At 34.1% G+C, this 27488-nt stretch overlaps 1 protein-coding gene across 4 annotated transcripts in view; it reads right to left on the bottom strand.

Annotated features, from left to right (window-relative positions):
• LOC129725180 (uncharacterized) overlaps positions 1-27488 on the bottom strand; it is a 67284-nt gene that overhangs the window by 7008 nt on the left and 32788 nt on the right. The window lies entirely within an intron of this gene.

The following is a 27488-nucleotide window of genomic DNA, read 5'->3' as shown; positions in this document are numbered from 1 at the left end:
ACATTTTGACATTTTGACAATTTGACATTTTGACATTTTGGTATTTTGACATTTTGGTATTTTGACATTTTGGCATTTTGACATTTTGAGATTTTGACATTTGGACATTTTGACAATTTGACATTTTGACATTTTGTCATTTTGACATTTTGACATTTTGACATTTTGACATTTTGTCATTTTGACATTTTGACATTTTGACATTTTAACATTTGACATTTTGACTTTTTGATATGTTGACATTTTGAAATTTCGATTTTTTGACAATTGGACATTTTAACATTTTGATATTTTGACATTTTGGTATTTTGACATTTTAACATTTTGGTATTTTGACATTTTGGCATTTTGACATTTGACCATTTTGACATTCTGACATTTCGATGTTGTGACATTTTGACATTTCGATATTGTGACATTTTGACATTTTAACATTTTACCATTTTAACATTTTGACATTTTGGTATTTTGACATTTTGATATTTTGACATTCTGACATTTGACATTTTGACATTTTGATATTTCAATGTTTTGACATTTTGACATTTTGATATTTCGACATTTTGATATTTTGACATTTTGATATTTTGACAATTTGACATTTTGACATTTTGACATTTTGACATTTTGACATTTTGACATTTTGACATTTTGACATTTCGACATTTTGACATTTTGACATTTTGACATTTTGACATTTTGACATTTTGACATTTTGACTTTTGACATTTTGACATTTTGACATTTTGACATTTTGACAATTTGACATTTTGACATTTTGGAATTTTGACATTTTGATATTTTGACTCTTTGACCTTATGCTTTGATTATATTAGACACTTGTTAACTTTTTGATCTGATATGGTTTACCCACTGTTAATTTTCAACTTTTCATTTTTTTTTGTGTTTGATTTTTCGCTCCTCCCCATTTGCACTGTTTAACACGTCTACTTTTACACTGCCTAATACGTACTTTTCTACTCATCCACTATTGTTACATCTTTCTGTTCAATATACTAACATTGTCCACTGTTTTACTATACTGAGCAATTCAACAAAAAAACGGGCAATCAATTTAATCGACCATTTTTAATTTGACTGAAACTTCGCACAGACATTTCTATACGCAAAAGATGCCATTTTTAATTTTAATTTTTTGGAACACGACTAATTTTTGAGTAGCTGTTGAAATGCTATTTTAGGATGGTTTGATGATTTTAGGATGGTTTTGATGATTACAAATATTTTAGGGCCAAAGCGGTATGTTTGATCGGTGTGAAGTCTTCGATAAAGTTGTAGATAGTAATTTTATCTTTCCGCAAAAAATCTACACTCTAAAAGAAATCATTACTTTTTTGAAAAAAAGTTAAAAAGAAAATTAAAAATTATTTATCTAAAAAAGCTAATTTTTTAAAATCTAATTTTTTTTTTATTCTCGCTTATTTTCCGTCGGTCTATTTCCGCTACTGTTGTTGTGCCGATTACCGACGCCCAGGGAGGCGACTCCACCCAGGACCCTAACTTACGACCCGTTGATTAACGGACCGGCGTCAACGGCTTTACTTCCTCATGCGATGGAAGGCGTGATCCCAGAGATTTTTCGCCTCAGATAATCTCCCGGTGTCGGCTAGAATTTAATCTAGACCTGTTGGGTTGGTTGTGAGTGGATCACGCCACCCCGCAACCATCGACACCTATGTCGGCGTTGGGATTCGAACCCAGGCGTCGAGCGTGGTTGACGGAGACGTAACCAACCACGCTAGGCCCCCGCCTTAAATCTAATTTTTTCATGAAAACTATAAAAGATTACCTAAACATCAAGTTAAGATGTGAGCTAATATTTGCTCCACAAAAAAAAAATTGAAAGAATTTTTCTTGAATCAACTTCTTTTTAATTTTTCTATGATCTGACTGGTTGCATTGTTTAGGTAATCTTTAGTAGTTTTTATAATAAAAATGATAATTGAAAAATGAGCTTTTTTAGATAATTGATTTTTAATTTTTCTTTTTACTTTTTTTCGAAAAAATAATAATTTTTTTAGAGTGTATATTTTTTCGGAAAGACAAAATTATTATCTACAACTTTGTCGAAGACGTCACACCGATCAAACAAACATTTTTGGCCCTAAAAAAAGATGTAATCGTCAATACCTTCCCAAAATAGCATTTTTCAATAGCTTCTCAAAAATGATTCGTGTTCCAAAAATTTTAAACCAACAGCACAAAATGGCATCTTTCGCGTCTATGCAAAGTTTCAGCCAAATCAAAAATGACAATTTTTATGTTTACTGGGACATTTTTTGTGGAACTGCTCTTCTGATTAACGTTTTCAGTGTTGCAACTATTCACTTATTTTTGTGTATTTTTAAAATTTGATTTCTTACTGTTCCACTCCTTCACATATTATATTATTAAGATTAATTTTTTTATTTATTTTAGTTTAATTATTTTACTTTTTGAATTTTCCAAACGTGACTTTAAACATATACTCTAACTCTCTCATACACAAATTCTATTGGTACATGACGGACTGAACTTAGTCACTTCCCATTAAATGCTCACTTATCGGGTGAAATTACAACCTTTCCTTCGCGAGGAACGCTACCGTGAATCATCCAATCCATACGAACTATATCTAAACAACATCATTAATATTTTCATAATTCAATCTAGCGAAAAACGATGATTTATGAATATATCATCAGACAAATTACATCCGCCAATAAAATGTGCCGCTCGTAAAACTAATGCCAGCTATTCACAAAGCCGAAAGACCGAAACATTGCAACAGCAAATGTCACCCATACCGTCGGGGATGCAAATCAGTTGATTCATTATGTACATCCCTTTCAGACGATTATACCTTAAGCTAGCACGAAATAAAACGGAGCTATTATTGTGATGGCAGCATGTTTATGCTTACGAAACCACATTGGTAATATGCCAAGCGTTCTTGGAGCGTATGCACTCAATCTTCTAGAAGCGAAAATTTGGTGACATCCCATCCATCCTTCAAGTGTTCAAACGGTCCTTCAGCTCAGTGATTGGCCAAAAGGTCAGAAAAAATCACGGCAAGTAAACTATTCATGTATATAATTAATTCATCATCATTCAGATGGGAATTGTAGAACCGCACACAATACAGAATCCACTTAGGTCAACTTCAAATATATCAGCTCACATCTCAATATGATGAGGTACCTACATCATGGCATTAGTAAATGTGTCTTTATTTCCATTAAAGTCATTCCACTGTTAAGTACCATTTCAACATTCTATCATGCTGAAGGCCAACTATGCAAAATCGCTGATCCAATTCTACCTAACTTACTAAACTCAGACCGCTCTGAGACCCGGTGCGTCCCACACAGTGTCAATAACAACCAAACCATTGATTGTCCATGCATTTAATTTAGGGTTCGGTGTTTACACTACGACTTTTGCCTATCATGTGGGACCTGCCTTTGGCTGGGATAAACCGTGTCAAATAAAATTTGAAACCCAAATTAATCAACCGTCGGTCATATTTTCGAAAGCCCGTATGGGGGGCGCAAACAGACGACTGGCAAATGTATCTCAAAGCGATACCTACTAAACGGATCTAATCGCACCCATCTGAGGTCCGAATTAGAAAGAGTGGATTCGTTTGCAGATTTGACTCCTTCGCAGCCACATGTGCGTGTCCACTCTGGGTGCAGTTTTCCTTGAGACGTTTGATTTAGGCATATTAATACGGTGGAGGTCAATCTCGCTGCGAACGGACGTTCTCGAGTGAACCTGCACGATGGACAATATGGAAAGCATGACCCAAATGATTAGATGACTAATCGTGTTCATGCTGAGTTCATATAGGGTAAATCGTTAGCCGTTGAACGGGTGAGCAATCTCGAGGAACATTTCAAAAGGTCCTATCTGACATTTGTAAACATAGCCCAATTAATGCGTATTCATTCAGAAGAGCTTCTTGTCTTTAGGCTTAGTGAAAAAAAAATTGGGTTTTGATTTTTATAAAAAAATTTAGAGTATTCGAAAAAAAGTCCAATTTGAAAAACAACACAATATCGCACAGCTTTCTGATTGGATCTTTTCACCTGCTAGTAGGCCAATCTGTTATTCGAAAAAAAAACTTTGACAGATGCAGATTTGACCTCGCACTTTAAACTGTTGCAAAACATGTTAAAATTCTTTATCAATGGAATGAAGTGCAGAAGAGGAAAAATGAAGTTATCTTCGTCTAAGCTTCAGTTGTTGCTCGGTAAGTTGGAGAATTATTTCGGAATTACTTAAGTTATTTGTGATACTTTGTTTTGCAATCAAGTGAGAAGGTAAAGTTTAATATATATCATAATTTACGTAAAGTTATAAATTGAAACTAACAATACGATTTCAGATTGTGAATCGTCATTCGAGGCTCAGTATCAACCTCGGCCATGTCACTACTGTCCTACTAATGGAGGTTGTCCGCACGACGGTACAGGGACATATAACTGTTCACCTTCTTGCCTCCATAAGATTGGTTCTTGTGATTGTTCATATAGTCACGAGTATAGTAAATTACGCAACGCCTAGACGAATTTGGTAAATCTAGTTTATTCTTGTTTATTGTTAGATACTAGATACTACATTATTTTTTTTTAATATGATTTTAGATGGAAATTTGGCATTGGAAACTACGCACTGATTTTGAACATCTCGCCGACATCGTTGTTTTTTCTCTCACGATATTTCATATTAATAAATAAATAGAACATTCACCGTTATGTTACCGTTTCTTTGTTTTTATTTTAATCATTTAACTATTTCAGATAATTATACATCTCTAATCCTCTTGTATGAGCTTCCACTTATCATTTTCCCTTTCTAGATCCCTACTTTATCTTCTACGGTCATTTCACAGACGACTAAACTCTCATCACCTGCCATCATGAGGCTAATGGATTCCTATTTTGATATACAAAAGAATTTGATGCAAGAATAATGCTCGTTAAAAAAATAATCCTCCATGAAAAAATATTGATAATATTTTTATGGAAATGTATCTAGAATTCGAATATCCTATGACAATCCTATCGTATTATCGTTGATCATAATAATAAATTGGTTCTTGTCGAGCCTTTGTAGTCATTGAATCTAAGGTCCAATGTGTTACCAATTTTAACTACAAGACCTATTAGATAGGTCCTATGTGATAATGAAAACAACATAGGTCCTATGTAACAAAAACATCAATAAAACCTGAAAAAAATGTTAAAAACTTTAAGAAGGCACTGGAGATGAAGACGACGGTCTTTTACTACAATAATGATTATATACGTAATTAAATTTTGTTTCTGTTAGAATTGGTAATTAAAAAAGAATAACAAAACTTCAAGTTCATTTTTCTCTGATTAGCATCAAGATAGGACCTTTTGAAATGTTTCTCTAGCAATCTTATCAATTTTTTTTTTGCTTTATAACATAAGCTCGGGAAATTATCAACTATAAACGAAAAACATTATTAAACTTGAACAATAGAAAGAACTAATTTTTCGCAAAAGCTCTGTTTAATGATGAATGTTTGTACTTTAATATTGGTTGAGTCCCATTCACAATATTTACAAACAATAATTTAGAATGCCTAAAGGTATCCATTTGTCTTCAAAATGGCGCCCTTTCTTGATTGGTTGAATCGCATAGTAACCGCTAAATAAAATTATTATTGGTAGAATTGGTTTCGATTATAAAAAAGTTGTTGTCATTTTGCTGCAATCGAAAGAACATAAAATATGTAAGCGATAGTTTTGGCCATATTTAGAGCTCTCATTCAAAATACTTTGATTTAATTCTCAACACTATTTTTATCAGAAATAATGTCATCTGTGCACAAAACGCCATGAAGAATTATAATTTCATGCTAAAAAAATTACAAAATAAGTTACAAGAGAAAAATTCATTTTTTTTAACAAAATTGCGAACTTTTGAACAATTTCACACGGTGGATCATGCTGGACTGGCATGTAACTTTACAAAAAAAAAATACCGCTTAAACATTTTTTTTTAAATTACATTCATTACAGAGATAAATAAAATACGCCACTATTCCACCACAGTTTTTCTAAAAAAAAGGTTTTCAAAGTCTTTCAACACTTTCGTTGCAAAAAAGTAGCGAAAATGGAGCATTATTGAATAAATAATTTATTTTATATTTATTGTTGTGCAGTTTTTAACCATAGTGCATGATTATCTGCGGAAAACCCTTCCCAATGTGAGAATACAGAATATGGTGTGTTACAGGTGAAAAGCAAGGCCACGCCGTTTCAGTTCGAGTTTGAGTTCGTCAATTAGTCTGCCACTTTGCTTATGAAAACTGTTTCTTATGTCCAAATAGTCCTTCAAAAAATACAAACGATTTTTTCTCAGCGTCACTTTATTCACCTCGAAAAGAAAGTGATAATTTATCGTAGTTTTTTCATGTTTCTTTTATGAAATTCAATATAAAATATATGAATGTTACATGAGGTGAAAGTCGACTGTTCAATTCACAATTATTTTTTCATTTTTTCTTCAACAACGGTTCGACAGGAATGATAGGAGTTTTTTCTTTTTTGACTATAAGCGAAATCAAGCTATTTTTAGATTTGGTTCCAATGAGTAAATGTAGCGTCGAAGATAGGAAATTAAATTAGAAAAAAATATATAGTGGAAACTACGAAAAATATAGCACAGCATAATTTCACAACTTCTAATCGCCGGTCAAATGCGTTTCCGCAACACTACAGCAGAAAGTTGAAGACGTAGTTCTAGAATCGAGTTTTGTATAGCTTATCTAATTCTCACACCTCGAACATTTACTTAGTAGAGACTATTATTTATAGCTTCATAGTCTCACCTGCTAAATTATATTTTTCGTAGTTTCTACTATCAAATTTCTCAGTAAATTTCATCGCTACATTAACTCCTAAAAACCAAGAAGAGAAACAAAAGATAAGAGTTTTGTGTGTCAAAAAACTTACATTATTATTATTACTATTCTAAAAATAGAAAAATCATCGAATTTGTCGTGAAAAATGTTTCTCTAACAATTTCATCTTCTCAAAATCCATAATTTATGAATTCATTGTGCTTGTCAAATGACATTAACTGACTTTCCAAAAAAATTGCCCAATGTTTAAATTTCAATTTATTTTTTTGCTACATTTGCATTTACCCATTCCCGGCGAGTGATGCCATATGGCATCACCTGACAATCAAACTTTGAATTAAGTTTAACAATTATGCTTGAAAATTCGAACGATGAAACTATTCATAATGGTTAGAGAACAGATTGATCTTTAATAAGCAATACAGTTTGTGTCTTTTGAAAACCGAAAAATCACCCAAGGGGTGGGTACGTGAAATTTTTTTTTATGCCAAATGACTTAAACACGCATGAAACGTCGAGAATTGGTGTCTGGGACTTAGTCGTTTTTTCAATTGTGGAAGGCGGAGTTCGAAATGTTTAGAATTTATCTTTTGAAATTGATCACTAGTCTCTCGAAATAGCTTGTATAATGATATACACTATAACTAGCATCGAATACATTATGTTTCATTAGGGTGGTTCATTTATTCGGCATAGGTTCATAATATTGTGAAAAATGAGTATAAAATAAAAAAAGCACTTCGGTTCGTTTGATTGGTGTGACGTCTTCGACAAAGTTGTAGATATTAATTCGGTCTTTCCAAAAAAAATACACTCAAAAAATTATTCGTTCAAAAGTAAGAAGAAAGATTAAAAATTAGTTGTTTAAAAGGGCGCATTTTTTAAAAACTTGATTTTTTAAATAAAACCTGCTCTAGCCGAAGAACCACTTCACAGGAAAATGGTCCTCTCGGTAATGATGTTATGTGCATAATTTATGTATTTGTTTCTAAAAATCGTTTTGATCTTAATTTACTTGTAGAGCCTTGATAAAGAATATATTTTATTCGAAACGTCGGTGTAAGAGAAAAATATCGTTTTCTTTTCACATTTTAAAGACTGCGAAGCCGAAAGAAACTCCCCTGAGTAAACTAACAGTCGATAAAAAGTATAGTTAAATAAAACCTACGAAAGATTACCAAAACAATGAAACCAGTTCGATCATATGGAAATCAAGAAAAATAAGTCCTCATTTTTGAAAAAAAAAATATTTTTTGAAAAAGAAATTGATTTTTAATTATTTTTTTTTAAAGGCATATTTTTTTGGAAGGACAAAATGTTATCTACAACTTTGCCAAAGACACTATGCCGTTTCGACTGTAGACATATTTTTAATTTTCAATAGAGCACTCTATGGGGAATCAAGAATATTTCTACAGTCAAAACGGTTTATTTGATTGGCATAGTGTATCCGGCAAAGTTGTGAATAATAACTTCGTTCCTCCAAAAAAAATGTACCGTGTAAAAAAAAATAAATTTTAAAAATATAACTTTTTTTTCTGATTTCTCCATGACCGGTTTCGTTGTTCAGGAAAACTTTCGTAGTTTTTATAAAAAAAAAATCAGTTTTTTTAAATGGGCTGTTTTCGGTACTTAATTTATAACTTTCTTTTATTTCTTTTAAAATTAGTAATTTGTTTTTAGAGTGTATATTTTTTTTGAAAAACAAAACTATTATCTACAACTTTGCCGAAGATGTCACACCGCTCAAACGAACCGTGTTGGCTCTAAAAATTTTTGCTATCATCAATACCTATCCGAATCCGAAATAGCATTTTCCAATAGCTTTTCAAAAATGAGTTGTGTTTCAATAAAATAAACAAATAGCACAAAATGGCATCTTTTGCCTATAAAAACGTCTATGCAAAGTTTCAGCCAATGGGCACGTTCACGTTCTGATGATGTAACTTGACAGAAAATGTATGGTCGAACTGTCAAAACGATGCAAACCCAGAAACAACGAGTCAATTGTGTTGCGTATCTGATTGAGATCCCTATACTCTCATTATCACTGAATAACATCGATACAGTCTTTTGTCCGATTAGGAAAAAAACAGGGTAAGACCGCCCACCGTAGTTTTACTACCAAGTTATATAATTATTGAAAAATTTCTTTAACGTGTCTATTACAGTATAATTACATAACATCAGGAGGGATCTATCTGTCAAAAATCGTGTAACCAACATATTCGGCAACATGGTGTTTGTTTTGGTTTTTGTTCCTTTTGGTCATGAAATTGATCGATGTGAAATATTATAGAATTGGAATGTTTTTCATCGAAACTCGAGAAACCGCGGAAAACTTTCATGAATGTTGTTTAGCTATTCACATTTTTCCCCCATTATTGTTCATAGTTACAAACATCATGGACCAACAAACGTCATGGACCAACAAACGTCATGGACCAGAGTTGATCTGCGATAACACACACATATATGAAATTTGACAGCAGTGAATCCCCTCTGCATAACATTTTGCACGTTTTTCTGTTTTGATAGTGCACGAACGGTCGCAGAAATAATCAAAAACAACCTTTCAGCTGGCAACCAGTCAATGCGCTATTGTTTTGCGGCAACGGGACTTAAGGTTTTCCAGTCTAAAAATCTATTGTTTTGTTCGTGAATATACGTGCAATCGCTTGCCTGAATCTATCTCTTTCGAAAATATCGAAGGCCGTGAGTAATCTTGTAATCTTGACTACTTTTTCGGTCAAATATGAAAATGTTCCACTGGGGGTAAAGTCGCCCACTATACAAGAGGTAAAACCGCCACGAATCCAACTGCTTGTTGTTTTACTTCAAGACCCAAATGCCTCGACACTACAAAGGGAACATTTACAGGATCAGTAAAGCAACTTCAAGCCACAAAAGACATCGATGTTAATCGACCATTTTCGATTTGGTTTAAGCTTTTCTAGTAGTATTTTAACAGGACTTATTTTTGAAAAAAGTAAACCTGTGTGAAAATGGTGTTAATGAACCAAAATAATTTAAGAGCCAGGACGGTGTGTTTGATAGGTATGACGTCTCCGGCAGAATTGAAAATAGTAGTTTTTTACTTTCGAAAAAAGTACACACTCTAAAAAAATTTGAAGAAAAAATATAGAAATAGAATTAAAAATATAATTTTTTTCAAATTTTTTCGAAAAAAACATGTCTTTGCCTGTAAAATCTACAAAAGGTAAGCTAAAATTTTATGGTTGTTGGACCATGGAGTAATAGAAATATTAAGAGCTCAATTTTTGTGAAGAATTTTTTTTTTTTTTGACGGTTTATTTGGTGTATAGAGTCGTTGGTAATTTTGTTCTTCAAAAAAAAACATAGAAAATTGAAAATATAAATAAAAGAAATAATAATTATTAGTATTTTTCTATACATAATAAGTCTTCAAAAAAATCATACAGATAGATTTAATGAGTTTTAATTTTTAGCTTAAAGATAGGTTTATTATGAATTCAATATCTTGAAAAACCCCAATTCTGAAAAATCTATTTATTTTGAGAACCAAAAAAGTTACCTAAACATTGATTTGAACTTGAATAATCAAAAAACAAAAAAAGTTAAAACTTAGAAAAAAAATTTTTTTTTTCAGATTTTTCACAGTGTATATTTTATTTAAAAAGAAAAAAAAATACCATCTACAACTTTGTCAGAGACACTATACCGATAGAATCAACCGTTTCGGCCCTAAAAATATTGTTTATCCTCAAAAAATGGTGGGCGACCTTACCCCGCTGGTGGGCGGGCTTACTCCGCATGAAAAAGATCTGCACATTTTCAATGAATTTTTAAAATTTAAAAAAAGCTGGAAAATAAACAAAAATATTTCAGTTCTTATTTTTTAAATGCGGGTATTGAATAGAAGAACCTCTTAGCGAAGAAAAAATGAAATTGCAGCCGCAACTTTTTTTTCTATAAACAGAATTGCTTAAGGGGGCGGTCTTACCCCGCTTACCCCTATATAAGTCCCAGAGAGTAAATTTTTGCAAAAAAAATTTTTTTCAGATGACACCAATTCTCGACGTTTCATGCGTTTTTAAGTCATTTGGCATCAAAACCTAAATTAATCCACCTAGCGGTCAGACTCAGCCTTTCTCATTCAAACTTATTTATTAAAATAGATTTATAATCCGTTTGCAGAAGAAATCAATAGGGACTTATGGGGCAACAAGACCTTCCATATGACACTGATTTTATGAGAATCGGTCCAGCCATCTCTGAGAAACATGAGTGAGATTAAATAGTCTCCAGAACACGTTTCTTTCCATAACTTTCAAACCACATGTTCAAACATTATGAAATTCATTGTTTAAGGGTTCAAAAGCTCATTAATTTGAATTCAACTATGTTCATAGCTTCTGAGATATAAAGCGATTTTGCACATTCTGACGCAGCGCCAAAATTAAAAGTTTGATTACAATGAAATTCAATAGCAACATAAGCAGCAAATAGACTTTTCATTTGACACCAAGATAGAAAGAATCAGTCAGACCATCTCTGAGAAAAGTGAGTGCGAAAAAAAGGTGCAGATACACACGTACACACCCATACACAAACATATACACCTATACATGCATACATGCAGAAAATGCTCGATACGTCGAACTGAGTCGAGTAGTATATGATATTCAGCCATTTGGATCACTTTTCTACCTTTTAATTAGCCAGTGATCGTTAGGAGAAAGTCAATATGTTTACTTTCATTATGTGATTTCACATTTTTATGAACAACGGACAAAGTTACAATCCGATTACAATGAAATTCAATAGCCTATGGGGCAACTAGACCTTTCATTTGACACTAATTTTGTGGAAATCGGTTCAGCCATCTCTGAGAAAAATGAGTGAGTTTAAACAACCTCAGGATAACTTTTCTTTACATAACTTTTGAACCATATGTTCAATCATAACGAAATTTAAAAGTTAAGGGTTCTGGAGACAGCCCGATCATTTGAAACCAGTTTTATTGAAATCGGTTATGTGGTTTCTCAGATATTGATGTTTCGTGATTTTTACATTTTGATACATAACCTCTAAACTAAAAATCCGATTACAATGAAATTCAATAGCAACCTATGGCGCAACTAGACCTTTTATTTGCAATTAATTTTATGAAAATCGGTCCAGCCATCTTTGAGAAAAGTGAGTGAGTAAAAAAAGTTGCACATACACACACACATACACACATACACACATACATACCTACATACAGAAAATGCTCAGTTCGTCGAAAGAGGTCGAGTGGTATATGACATTCGGCCATTGGGACCACTTTATACCTTTGGTTTTTCCAGTGATTGCTATACCTTAATAGGAGAAAGGCAAAAAAAAATTCGAAACCCCCTTGGGTGATTTTTCGGTTTTCAAAAAAGTCAAACTTCAATCGCTTTGCGCCACCCCATTTTAAGTCCGATTGAGCTGAAATTTTGCACAGGGTGTTTTTTCGAACAGGTGAACATTTTGTATAGGTTTTTTTTTTTTTTTTTGAAATTTTCTGGTCACTTTTTTCCATACGATGGTTGGCGCCCTAGTGTATATAGTTGATAAGCAATAAGAGTTCGAAGCCCATTTCTTAAAGTAAAAACTAATTTCTCTCTGCCGGGATTGGGTTAAGTGATACACTTTTTTATGAGATATTTCGCGAATCGCATCAAAACCGCCATATTAGCTTTCACCAGATTAGTTCGGATTACCCAGAATTTCCTTTAAAGTTGGATAATGTTTACAAAATTACATTACATTAAATTACAAGATACATTAAATTACAAGATACTTCCTGACGCCATCAGTTCCGTGTACTTCTAAGCAAGTTAATACTAGTGATGTCCTTCCTATAGGTGTGCATTTAGCGCGTTTGTTGTGGGTTTGATATGTTTTGTCGTTTATCGTGTGAGAACAGAGAGGATATAAATAATCGCACATTAACGGTGGCGCAAAATATGTTTGAACTCTAAATCTGATTTCTTATGTACTTGATTCAGCAAGCAATCTTTAGTCTAGAAATATAAAAATATCAATCTAAGTTTTTACAACTCAGTAAACATAAAAAACGCTTTACATGTCATGCACTCTAATAAATAAAGGGTACGGTACGTTTTTTTAACAAAAAGAAATAGTTGATGAGTTGATGGTGAGTTGAGTTGAGTTGATGGTGTGCTGCGGTTTACCGGTTAACCCGTTCCCGGTGGGTGGTATAGCCGTATGGCATCACCTGACACCTAAACTTGGATTATAGCTTAACAATTATACTTGATATTATGAATGATGAAACTGTTCAATACGGTTAGAGGACAGATCGATCTACAATACGCAACCCAGTTTGCGTCAACGGTACATGTAGTTGCTTAGTGATAAGAGTTAAAATGTCATTTTTTAAGGTAAAATCTGATTTCTCTCCGCCGGGAATGGGTCAATCCGTCTGCTGTGGGACGCTGCCCAGTCAACCACAAATCGTATATCAATGTGTGAAAATTATCGCAAATATATCTTAACGATATAGAAATCGTATACAACGCTTATTATCATGCGCAGAAACTCAGTTTTAATTGTTTATCATGGTGCAGTCTAACCGATTTACGATTGAGGGCTTGGAATTGTAAGAAAGTGTCGAACAAATCACTTTCAATCGGAAATTATCTTATATAAATACGTATATCGATGAATTGCATACCACTGTTCCTCAGTACGTATATCGCCTCCAAAATAGTACGCATATGCTGTTTTTGTGCATCAAATGCGAGTTTGTATGATATATAGGAGTGCGGATATTGGAATTGAAACATTATCATACGTATGAAAATGTTGACTGGGTGCGACCGAATGAGTCGACTGGCCAGCCTTACTGTGCTAAAATCAGATACTGCTCTGCCGGTTGCGGGTCGAGCCAGTTTACAGTAAATAAAACGTCCTCTTGCTACAGTTATCGGTTATACAGTCATCCCAGTAATATGGGCCAACCAGTATCATGGGTCAGTCCACACTTTGTATTGGTTTCTAACATATTTCAATAACTTTTAATAGTCAAATTTATGTTGAGTGAACGTGAACCACGTTTACCAAACTTAAATTTGACTATTACATTTTATTGAAATACTTTGGAAACAAATACAAAGTCCATTGGCCCATAATACTGGTTGGCCCATAATAATAGGATAACTGTACAATGAAGACTAAATTTCTTCATTGGCATGCTTTTATACGCGACTACTGAGAGTTGAATTTCCCGTAAGCGTGTCTTTGTGGAGTAGAGCAACAACAAATCAAATCATGTGTATACTAAAGCCTCTGCTGTACTGGTGATAAAGACCTTGTTTCAGCTCTGCTTGATCGAAACATGTGTTCAACAAAATTTTTCATGTTTCAATAGAACAATAGTTAGCATCACAAAATCACAATTTCGGTGGACGCATAGCTAATTTTCCAATCGATTGCTGTAAGAATGAAGAAAATCCATTGCAAGCTGACTGAGTTTCAAGCTTTTAACGCTCTCGATGTTTTCGGTTTTTCAATTTGAACTCCTCTATATATTTTCTACGTCTACGTCAAAACGTCGTTGTTTAGAGCTAAACTTTATTCTGGTATTTATCTCGTACCTCTAATTGATTGTAAGTTTTCAGAATACATGCGCTGTTTGCGTAAACTAGGGCTATTTGAAGAAAACTTTAATGTTCAAGGTAAAAAAATATATATCGAGTTTCAAAACAAACCCGAAACAAACCGAAAAGATTTTGTTACTTTTGAGCAAGATTTTTTCACTTTATGTATCTTAAGACCACACATTAGACACAGAAAATAACAAACTTAAGGCCAAGCCGTATTGAATCCACAAATGGCCGACTTCGAGCGACCACTTCGAATGTTCAAAGAACAAGACTCGGTAACAGTTGATGTCATCTGTGAAAACGCTATTTTATGTTTGCTGCGGTGAAAAAAACATAAAATAGCGTTTTCACCAAAAACACATTGTCTATTTCCGAGTCTCGTGCTTCTGAAAAATCGAAATGGTGGCTCGAATTCGGCCGTTTGTGGATTCAATACCGTTTCACCTTAAAGTAATAAAATAAAAAAACGCCTGCTGTAATATTCCACACTCTTATGATATTTCTTTAAAATTTTGAAAAAAATTACTCGTTAAATTTTTAAATGAGTGGCAGCAGTTTTAATCTATCCCGATTCCAGTGCGTCTTGAACTGTCCTACAGATCAGACGTTTTCTCGGTTGCTTGTGGACTGGTCTTTGACTGCCTATAGCTTCAAAGTTTGTGTTTTGTCAGTGTGTCTTTTAAAGATTACCTGAAAGTTATTTCCCATCAGTCTTTCTCAAGACTACCTACTTTTGAATTTAACATTTGTTTTAACTTTTTTCGTATCACCTGAAATGGCTGGACGGAAAAAGAAACCTCGCATCGCTGCGGGGAGGAAAAGAGAGGCATCTCTTTCTGACACATCGAGTGTCTGTAGTGACAATCCTTTTGATATTTTGCCTGAGCAAGAAGCTGGTGAAATGGAAGTTATTAATATTGAAACAATACAAAATATAAAATCTTTAAAAAAGGAGAAAGTTCCACCTATTGTGGTAACTATTTCTTCTGAATTTAATATATTCAAAAAGGAACTTTCAACGTTTGTTTCTGACGTTAAAGTTACCTATCAGATTGGCCGTAGAGGTGAATGCCGCTTATTAGCCGACTCAGTAAAGGGTCGTGATCGTCTTGTTCAGTATTTAACTGACAAGATGTACAAATTTTTTACATACGACACCAAGAACGCCAAGCCGTTCAAGGTTGTCTTGAAAGGTCTCACCAACGATCAAACCGTTGATGAGATCAAACTTACTTTAACAGAATTACTTGGCATAGCCCCTACCCAAGTAATTCTAATGAAACAAAAATCACGAGGCGAAAACAGTCAGAGAGCTGGAATTTCCCTTGTTAATTATTTAATTCATTTTAACCGCAATGAGGTTAACAACTTAAAATTTTTTGAAAAACCACATACTTTGTATAATGTGCGTGTAAAGTGGGAAATTTATAGGAAGTATGGTGGAGGTGAAAAGCATATCACCCAATGCCGTACTTGCCAACGTTATGGCCATGGTTCCAAATTCTGTAACATGGACCAAAAATGTCTTAATTGTGGAGACTCTTCTCACAAAAAGGACACATGTCCTGTGAAAGAGAGTAAAAATTTTCGCTGTGCGAATTGTAACGGCAACCATATGTCAAATTTTTATTAATGCCCAGTCCGTTTAGCAATTGTTAAGGCAAGGCAAGGTAAACAAAATTCAACTTCTCAATTAAAACCAACTTCAAAACAAAATTCTCCAAGCGTACCAGTGACGCATAGTTTACCTACTCCTTTGCATACCCGTTTAACTTATGCACAGGTTACAGGTAGTTCGAACATTATACCGCCTAGTGTTGGTAGTTCGAAAATTACCGTTAATATGGGTAAGCAAAACACGCTAGAAAATAATTGTACACCTATCACTCCAGCTAATATTGCTGCCGAAAATATTTTTTCTAATGTCAACTGCCTGGGGCCTATTACGGCAGGTAAACTTTCTTTTTTGCAACAGGCAATGTTCGATCTTATGAACGCCATGTTGCAGGCAACATCAATGTTTGAAGCCATTCAAATAGGCACAAATTTTACTATTAAAATTGTTTCTAATTTAAAATTTAGCAATGATTTTAAATAAAACAATTAAAATATTAAATTGGAATGCTCACTCATTGAAGGCCAATGAGAATGAGCTTTTTAACTTTTTAACAGTAAATAATGTGCATATTGCAATTATTACTGAAACATTTTTGAAACCTAACATAAAATTAAAATATGATCCCAATTACGTGGTTCATAGATATGATAGGATTCAGGGTTCCGGCGGTGGAGTTGCAATTGTTATTCATCGCCGAATCAAACATCGTGCTCTTCCCCATCTTGAGACGAAAGTTATTGAAACTTTGGGAGTTGAAGTTCAAACTGAACTTGGGATTTTATTTATTGCCGCAGCATATTTACCATTTCAATGCACACGCGAGCTCAAAAAATTATTTTTAAGGTGATTTACAAAAACTCACTAGAAATCGTTCGAAATTTTTCATAATCGGCGATTTTAACGCTAAACATCGTTCATGGAATAATTCTCAAAGTAATTCCAATGGCAAAATTTTATTCAATGATTGTTCTTCAGGATACTATTCTATTTTGTCTCCGAATAGTCCTACATGCTTTTCTTCTGTAAGAAACCCTTCAACAATTGATTTGGTGCTAACAGATCAAAGTCATGTATGTAGTGATTTGATCACACATGCTGACTTTGATTCTGACCATCTTCCAATAACTTTTTCTTTATCACATGAATCAGTTTTAAACCCTATGAGCTCTGTTTTTAATTATAACAAGGCTAATTGGGAAAGATACAAAACTCATATTGAGAGAAATTTCAATAATGAGCTTGATTTGCAAAACGAAGTGAATATTGATTCCGCTTTGGAAGCATTAAAATGTGCAATTGTTGATGCCAGGAATTATTCTGTTCCAAAGGCTCAAGTGAAAATTGATTCATCAATAATTGACGGAAATCTTCAACTTCTAATTCGTTTGAAAAATGTCCGCAGACGTCAATATCAACGTTCTCGTGACCCTGTTTTTAAAACTATTTATAAAGAATTACAGAAAGAGATTAAACATAGATTTACTCTTCTAAGAAATCAAAATTTTGAGACTAAAGTTGAAAAATTGAAACCATATTCAAAACCATTTTGGAAGCTGTCGAAGATTCTTAAGAAACCTTCAAAGCCTATTCCAGTTTTAAAAGATGGTGAACGTTTTCTTGTATCCAATGAACAAAAGGCTCAAAGACTTGCTCAGCAGTTTGAGAATGTTCATAACTCAAATTTGAGTTTTGAGAGTCCAATTGAAAATGAAGTCACACGACAATTTGATTTAATTTCTTCCCAGAATTTTTTACCTGCAGAAATAATTGAAACTAACTTGAATGAGATTAAATCAATTATTAAAAATTTCAAAAATATGAAAGCATCTGGTGACGATGGAATCTTTAATATACTAATCAAACATCTCCCTGAGAGCACAATGGAATTTTTAGTGAAAATTTTCAATTGCTGCTTCAAAATTGCATATTTTCCCAAATTATGGAAAAATGCAAAAATTACTCCCATTTTAAAACCGGATAAGAACCCAGCTGAAGTTTCAAGTTATCGACCAATCAGTTTGCTTTCTTCAATAAGTAAACTGTTTGAGAGAATTATTCTTAACCGAATGATGTCACACATCAACGAAAATTCAATTTTTGCAGATGAACAGTTTGGATTTCGCCATGGGCATTCCACTACTCATCAATTGCTCAGAGTTACTTATATGATACGAGCTAACAAATCTGAAGGTTATTCCACTGGAGCTGCACTTTTAGACATAGAAAAAGCATTCGACAGTGTTTGGCATAAAGGTTTGATTGCGAAATTGCAAACTTTTAATTTTCCAATTTTCCTAATCAAAATTTTAAAAAATTATCTTACTGATCGAACTCTGCAGGTTGTCTATCAGAATTCAAAATCTGATAGATTTCCTGTCAGAGCAGGTGTACCTCAAGGCTCAGTCTTGGGTCCAGTCCTGTACAACATATTCACTTCAGATCTTCCTGATTTGCCTCCAGGATGCACAAAGTCATTGTTCTGCGATGACACAAGCATTTCCGTAAAAGGAAAAAGCCTTCGTGTCATATGCAGTCGATTGCAGAAAAGTTTAGATATTTTTTCTTCCTACTTGCAAAAGTGGAAAATCTCTCCCAATGCTTCTAAAACTCAAATGATAATTTTTCCGCATAAGCCTAGGGCTTCTTTCCTCAAGCCAAACAATAATCACGTTGTCAAGATGAATGGAGTTATTTTAAGCTGGTCCGACAAGGTTAAGTACTTGGGACTAATTTATGATAAAAAACTTATTTTCAAAAAGCACATTGAGAGTATACAAGCCAAGTGCATCAAATATACGAGATGTTTATATCCTCTCATTAACAGGAATTCTAAACTTTGTTTAAAGAACAAACTTTTGATTTACAAACAAATTTTTAGACCAGCAATGCTTTATGCTGTACCGATCTGGTCAAGTTGCTGTTCAACAAGGAAGAAAACGCTCCAAAGGATTCAGAATAAAGTTCTGAAAATGATTTTGAAGCTTCCTCCTTGGTTTGGTACACTCGAATTACATAGACTTACTGGTGTTGAACCATTAGAAACTATGTCAAATAAAATTATTAACAATTTTCGACAAAAATCGTTGCAATCCTCAATTGCTACGATAAGCTCTCTTTATAGCCAATAAGTTAGAAATTAAGTTAGTTGTAAGTTTACTTCCCCTTTTCTGACAAGTAGGTTTAAATCCCTACGAATGATAAGTCCTAATTGCGAAAGCAAACAAATCCTAACAATTAGAATTACAAATTTCTAACAGTGTTGAGAAGTCACCATTTGTGATTGGACACACATACTCATTATTTACTAATATTTATCATAAATACTTAAGCTACTAACAAATCCCCCAAAAAAAAAAAAAAAAAAAATCTATCCCGATTGTTCTTGTTGCGGTACCTGGGACAATAAGCACCGCTGAGGCAAGTGTTATTACTTTGAATGAACGTCGAGCCACATATTTCTGATGAATTATCTGTAGATTTTAATGAGCGTTAGTTAATGATATAACGCTTCCCGTAGCTCGGTGCAAATCATCTCGTTTCCAGCAATGCCCGGAGATCCAATCGGTGGTCATGGGCCGTTGAACAGCTACGATCGGTGCTAGAGGCAATCAAAAACGGTATTTCAAAAAATTATGCCGCTCGCATGTATGGAATTCCAAAGAAAACCATAGTGCCATTATTTATTAAATGACAAAATGGGCCGCACTGTCACAACATTGTAAAGCATTCTGCCCCTTTGATGGGGTGAATTTTACTTCATTGGCATGGTGCTTCTTGCCCCTTTGTTGCGGTGCATTTTACCCCAGCAAGGGTGCATTTTGCCTCGGTTGGTAACTTTTCAAAATTATTACACTTATTTAAAATATGTATGTAATGTATTCTCTATAATGTTCTAACATCTAATGCGAGTTTGAGCGAATAAAAAAAGGGTTTTGACATATTGATCAGTACAAAACATTGGTTTTATCTCTCAGCTTTAACAAGAATAAACTCTGGTTTCGTTAATTGGTGCGTTTTACTCCAGGAATTCTTTCTATTCTTATTTGGAAATATGTATCTGTTCTATTTGAGATTTCCCGAAAAAAAAAAGATTTTGAATGTTTTTATTATGTATATGTACGCGTATGTTTTTATTTTATTTTTTGCACTAAGAGTGAAATACTTCCAATACTTTGAAGTAAAATCAATTAATCTGCGAAAAATAAAATATCATTTAGGGTTTCTGACGGCTTCGTCAGGTCTTATATCTGACCGAATTCAGTTTGGCTAGCTCTACTACTTTTATTTCACTCAAAAAATCAATCTATTTGGTTTTACCTTGAACATTGAGTTTTCTTTTTAGGAAGATTCCCAGCCAAAAAATTTCAAAGTCCCTGAAAATCGATTTTCTCGTAACACTAGATCTTGTCGTTTCATGCATTTCTAAGATATTTGGCACAAAAAAAATTTGTTTTCGATATCGATATCGGTGCATTTTTTCATCGATCAAAAAAGTGAAACTTTGACCGCTTTGAGATACGTGTTCCCAAGGTCTGATTGAGAAATTTTGCATGAAGGCTGTTCTCGGAAAATCGAAACTTTTGAGTGCTTCTTCTAAGCTAAATTCGAGAAGTTTTTCATTGCCACCATTGCTACTGCTCATGTGCAAGGTCTTCTAGCCCTTTTGGCCTTATACGTTAAACGACGGCGTAATGAAGTACGTTTACTTTCAATTTATAGCAATAGAAATAGAAAGACGAGTATAGTCTCACAAGCTTTCTTTTCTACTGACGAAAAGAAGCAAATAATGCTCAGAATGCAAATAGGTTGACGGTAAAATATAACTGTGTAAGTGGATTTTTTAATTTGAATTTGGAATCTCTGTTTACCTTTTCGTATTTTTTTTCAAGAAATTAATAGGATTGAATGTATGAAAAATCGGATAAGAATTAGTAGATAAAATTCGATCACTTACTAAAGGAGGATGGTGATTTTGAACATAAAAACTGACATAGACTACCGAGAATCGTAAAGATACCCTATATTTCAATAGGTCGAATGGGTCAGGTTCATTAAAATGTTAGTATCGAGTTAACACATAACCACACGTCAAAATCACATAAAACAACAATACAGCTCAGAAAGGGTGTGACGCTCGCCATTACCGTCTGTCGCCATTTCCAAGAAAGTGAAATCTAGATCTTATCCACTTATATCCGGAGAGCAGTTCTCATCCGGTAGGGCTAATTACCATCAAATACGTTTTATTAAACGAACCAAGCACGCGATTAAGTTGTAGAACGCTACAATCACAACAGCCGAACAGAAAGAGTGAGAATGCTTTTATTACACACACTCATTCATCACTGTACACCGAGGTTTGGCGTGTTTCCCACAATGCCATCAGCTGATGCCAATTGAAAGCGGAACTGATTACGCACGAAATAACGGCAATTCTGGGGAACACTATCGAGACGCTATTAAGCCCAGAATTTCACACGCTAGTTTGTAATCAGTCATCAGATGCAGCCGAATCCGGTTCATTTCAGTTGAGTGATTTCTCGCCCGTCAATTAATTATTTATGTCGTTCATACCAGTTTCGCTTTCTGGTATTAGAAGCTTGGTGGCTTTGTTTATTTTTGATTACTAAGGTGCGATACCATACATGGAGGTTGAATTGGATGACGTCATAAGAGTAAATTTTACAGCAAGAAAATTAACGCACGTAGTAATTCAATACCATACCCAAAGTGGGTTATTTTCGTTCTTAGATAAAATTAGAATTCATAATCCACTGCTAACTCTTCCCAACACCAGACAATGTTTCAATGCCCCATCCGTCCGACTTACGCGTACTTTTCGTGTAACTTTAATCACTACATAGTTTCAAGAGACGTCAGCGTGAAATGGATTTGTGGATTCTGTATTGACACCTCGAGAAACACAAACAAATGAATATATATCCACAACCGCACTAGTTTTGAAACAGGCTGTGGTGAAGTTCTTTCAAACAGTTCAAATCTTCCTTAAGTTTTCACAACTGCCTCACGCTCCCCTAATACTATTTAACTTCTTATATTTCTTAGCTACTGAAATGAAAAACCATTGCTTGAGAAAAATCATTGTATTGTTGAAGTGATCAGGTAGCGCTCCTGTTGTATCGTAAATTGCGTAAACGCAATCTGTCTACAGCCAACATGCAAAAAAGGCATTCTTACTTCTCATTTATGTCTGAACCAATGCAAAACAATACGATTAAATGCATGTAGATGCTATACTCTTCCCGATTACAGTTTCGTTCTCCATGATGCCAAATTGAAGTTTGAATCAGATACGGCTCCAGACAACCACACAGAACAGAACACGATTGACAGAGCATCCCGTCATTTATTTCAAAATGCCTCCATTCAATTTCCAATCACTTGACATTGTAGCCTTTCTCCCTCCCAGAGCAGCACAAAAACCGTGACTGTATACTTTAGAACACATTCAATTTCCTCCGGAGTAGAACGCCACTTTGCCTTACCTCATCGGATCGGATAGTACTCACGACTTAAGCACCTGTTTTGGAAAACTTTCATTGCCCTTTCGAAGTGATCCATCGCTCTGAGAGCAGCGAATCCTTGAACTATATTATGACGATAATGACAATAATAAATCAGCCCCATTTAATCTCAAGCCTTTGCATGTCTCATCGGGTAACAAACAGTACTATCTATCGTGCATGTACACGTATTTGACAAGATACAAACAATTTGTTGAAATAAGAGAATAGGTATTATTTAAACGGAAACTCTGATTCATTCTTACGGTAAACCGCTTTATACCACGTGTACAACTCTGCTAGAATAGATCATATTTCTTACCAAGAAAAGTATTAAAACTCAACCTATTTTGGCTAGCCACGATAAGAAACTAATGTACATATAATTCAGTGCGTATTGAACTGTCCTACAGATCAGACGTTTTTTCGGTTGCTTGTGGACTGGTCTTTGACTGCCTATAGCTTCAAAGTTTGTGTTTTGTCAGTGTGTCTTTTAAAGATTACCTGAAAGTTATTTCCCATCAGTCTTTCTCAAGACTACCTACTTTTGAATTTAACATTTGTTTTAACTTTTTTCGTATCACCTGAAATGACTGGACAGAAAAAGAAACCTCGCATCGCTGCGGGGAGGAAAAGAGAGGCATCTCTTTCTGACACTTCGAGTGTCTGTAGTGACAATCCTTTTGATATTTTGCCTGAGCAAGAAGCTGGTGAAATGGAAGTTATTAATAATGAAACTATACAAAACATAAAATCTTTAAAAAAGGAGAAAGTTCCACCTATTGTGGTAACTATTTCTTCTGAATTTAATATATTCAAAAAGGAACTTTCAACGTTTGTTTCTGACGTTAAAGTTACCTATCAAATTGGCCGTAGAGGTGAATGCCGCTTATTAGCCGACTCAGTAAAGGGTCGTGATCGTCTTGTTCAGTATTTAACTGACAAGATGTACAATTTTTTTACATATGACACCAAGAACGCCAAGCCGTTCAAGGTTGTCTTGAAAGGTCTCACCAACGATCAAACCGTTGATGAGATCAAACTTACTTTAACAGAATTACTTGGCATAGCCCCTACCCAAGTAATTCTAATGAAACAAAAATCACGAGGCGAAAACAGTCAGAGCACTGGAATTTCCCTTGTTAATTATTTAATTCATTTTAACCGCAATGAGGTTAACAACTTAAAAATTTTTGAAAAAGCACATTCTTTGTATAATGTGCGTGTAAAGTGGGAAATTTATAGGAAGTATGGCGGAGGTGAAAAGCATATCACCCAATGCCGTACTTGCCAACGTTATGGCCATGGTTCCAAATTCTGTAACATGGACCAAAAATGTCTTAATTGTGGAGACTCTTCTCACAAAAAGGACACATGTCCTGTGGAAGAGAGTAAAAATTTTCGCTGTGCGAATTGTAACGGCAACCATATGTCAAATTTTTATCAATGCCCAGTCCGTTTAGCAATTGTTAAGGCAAGGCCAGGTAAACACAATTCAATTTCTCAATTAAAACCAACTTCAAAACAAAATTCTCCAGCATAGTTTACCTACTCCTTTGCATACCCGTTTAACTTATGCACAGGTCACAGGTAGTTCGAACATTATACCGCCTAGTGTTGGTAGTTCGAAAATGACCGTTAATAGGGGTAAGCAAAACACGCTAGAAAATAATTGTACACCTGTTACTCCAGCTAATATTGCTGCCGAAAATATTTTTTCTAATGTCAACTGCCTGGGGCCTATTACGGCAGGTAAACTTTCTTTTTTGCAACAGGCAATGTTCGATCTTATGAACGCCATGTTGCAGGCAAAATCAATGTTTGAAGCCATTCAAATAGGCACAAATTTTACTATTAAAATTGTTTCGAATTTAAAATTTAGCAATGATTTTAAATAAAACAATTAAAATATTAAATTAGAATGCTCGCTCATTGAAGGCCAATGAGAATGAGCTTTTTAATTTTTTAACAGTAAATAATGTGCATATTGCAATTATTACTGAGACATTTTTGAAGCCTAACATAAAATTAAAATATGATCCCAATTACGTGGTTCATAGATATGATAGGATTCAGGGTTCCGGCGGTGGAGTTGCAATTGTTATTCATCGCCGAATCAAACATCGTGCTCTTCCCCATCTTGAGACGAAAGTTATTGAAACTTTGGGAATTGAAGTTCAAACTGAACTTGGGATTTTATTTATTGCCGCAGCATATTTACCATTTCAATGCACACGCGAGCTCAAAAATTATTTTAAAGGTGATTTACAAAAACTCACCAGAAATCGTTCGAAATTTTTCATAATCGGCGATTTTAACGCTAAACATCGTTCATGGAATAATTCTCAAAGTAATTCCAATGGCAAAATTATATTCAATGATTGTTCTTCAGGATACTATTCTATTTTGTCTCCGAATAGTCCTACATGCTTTTCTTCTGTAAGAAACCCATCAACAATTGATTAGGTGCTAACAGATCAAAGTCATGTATGTAGTGAATTGATCACGCATGCTGACTTTGATTCTGACCATCTTCCAATAACTTTTTCTCTATCCCATGAATCAGTTTTAAACCCTATGAGCTTGTTTTTAATTATAACAAGGCTAATTGGGAAAGTTACAAAACTCATATTGAGAGAAATTTCAATAATGAGCTTGATTTGCAAAACGAAGTGAATATTGATTCCGCTTTGGAAGCATTAAAATGTGCAATTGTTGATGCCAGGAATTATTCTGTTCCAAGGCTCAAGTGAAATTTGATTCATCAATAATTGACGAAAATCTTCAACTTCTAATTCGTTTGAAAAATGTCCGCAGACGTCAATATCAACGTTCTCGTGACCCTGTTTTTAAAACTATTTATAAAGATTTACAGAAAGAGATTAAGCAAAGATTTACTCTTCTGAGAAATCAAAATTTTGAGACTAAAGTTGAAAAATTGAAACCATATTCAAAACAATTTTGGAAGCTGTCGAAGATTCTTAAGAAACCTTCAAAGCCTATTCCAGTTTTAAAAGATGGTGAACGTTTTCTTGTATCCAATGAACAAAAGGCTCGAAGACTTGCTCAGCAGTTTGAGAGTGTTCATAACTCAAATTTGAATTTTGTGAGTCCAATTGAAAATGAAGTCACACGTCAATTTGATTTAATTTCTTCCCAGAATTTTTTACCTGCAGAAATAATTGAAACTAACTTGAATGAGATTAAATCAATTATTAAAAATTTCAAAAATATGAAAGCACCTGGTGACGATGGAATCTTTAATATACTAATCAAACATCTCCCTGAGAGCACAATGGAGTTTTTAGTGAAAATTTTTAATTGCTGCTTCAAAATTGCATATTTTCCCAAATTATGGAAAAATGCAAAAATTACTCCCATTTTAAAACCGGATAAGAACCCAGCTGAAGTTTCAAGTTATCGACCGATCAGTTTGCTTTCTTCAATAAGTGAACTGTTTGATAGAATTATTCTTAACAGAATGATGTCACACATCAACGAAAATTCAATTTTTGCAAATGAACAGTTTGGATTTCGCCATGGGCATTCCACAACTCATCAATTGCTAAGAGTTACTAATATGATACGAGTTAACAAATCTGAAGGTTATTCCACTGGAGCTGCTCTTTTAGACATAGAAAAAGCATTCGACAGTGTTTGACATAAAGGTTTGATTGCGAAATTGCAAACTTTTAATTTTCCAATTTTCCTAATCAAAATTTTAAAAAATTATCTTACTGATCGAACTCTGCAAGTTGTCTATCAGAATTCAAAATCTGATAGATTTCCTGTCAGAGCAGGTGTACCTCAAGGTTCAGTCTTGGGTCCAGTCCTGTACAACATATTCACTTCAGATCTTCCTGATTTGCCTCCAGGATGCACAAAGTCATTGTTCTGCGATGACACAAGCATTTCCGTAAAAGGAAAAAGTCTTCGTGTCATATGCAGTCGATTGCAGAAAAGTTTAGATATTTTTTCTTCCTACTTGCAAAAGTGGAAAATCTCTCCCAATGCTTCTAAAACTCAAATGATAATTTTTCCGCATAAGCCTAGGGCTTCTTTCCTCAAGCCAAACAATAATCACGTTGTCAAGATGAATGGGGTTATTTTAAGTTGGTCCGACAAGGTTAAGTACTTGGGACTAATTTATGATAAAAAACTTATTTTCAAAGAGCACATTGAGAGTATACAAGCCAAGTGCATCAAATATACGAGATGTTTATCTCCTCTCATTAACAGGAATTCTAAACTTTGTTTAAAGAACAAACTTTTGATTTACAAACAAATTTTTAGACCAGCAATGCTTTATGCTGTACCGATCTGGTCAAGTTGCTGTTCAACAAGGAAGAAAACGCTCCAAAGGATTCAGAATAAAATTCTCAAAATGATTTTGAAGCGTCCTCCTTGGTTTGGTACACTCGAATTACATAGACTTACTGGTGTAGAACCATTAGAAGCTATGTCAAATAAAATTATTAACAATTTTCGACAAAAATCGTTGCAATCCTCAATTGCTACGATAAGCTCTCTTTATAGCCAATAAGTTAGCAATTAAGTAAGTTGTAAGTTTACTTCCCCTTTTCTGACAAGTAGGTTTAAATCCCTACGAATGATAAGTTCTTATTGCGAAAGCAAACAAATCCTAACAATTAAAATTACAAATTTCTAACAGTGTTGAGAAGTCACCATTTGTGATTGGACACACATGCTCATTATTTACTAATATTTATCATAAATACTTAAGCTACTAACAAACCCCCCCTTAAAAAAAAAAATGTACATATAATTTTACAAACGTAAGTTCG

Source organism: Wyeomyia smithii, chromosome 2 (assembly GCF_029784165.1).
Source record: "Wyeomyia smithii strain HCP4-BCI-WySm-NY-G18 chromosome 2, ASM2978416v1, whole genome shotgun sequence".
Classification (NCBI taxonomy): Eukaryota; Metazoa; Arthropoda; class Insecta; order Diptera; family Culicidae; genus Wyeomyia; species Wyeomyia smithii.
The sequence above is the reverse complement of the archived record's forward strand: the minus strand, read 5'-3'. Positions and strand labels throughout refer to the sequence as shown.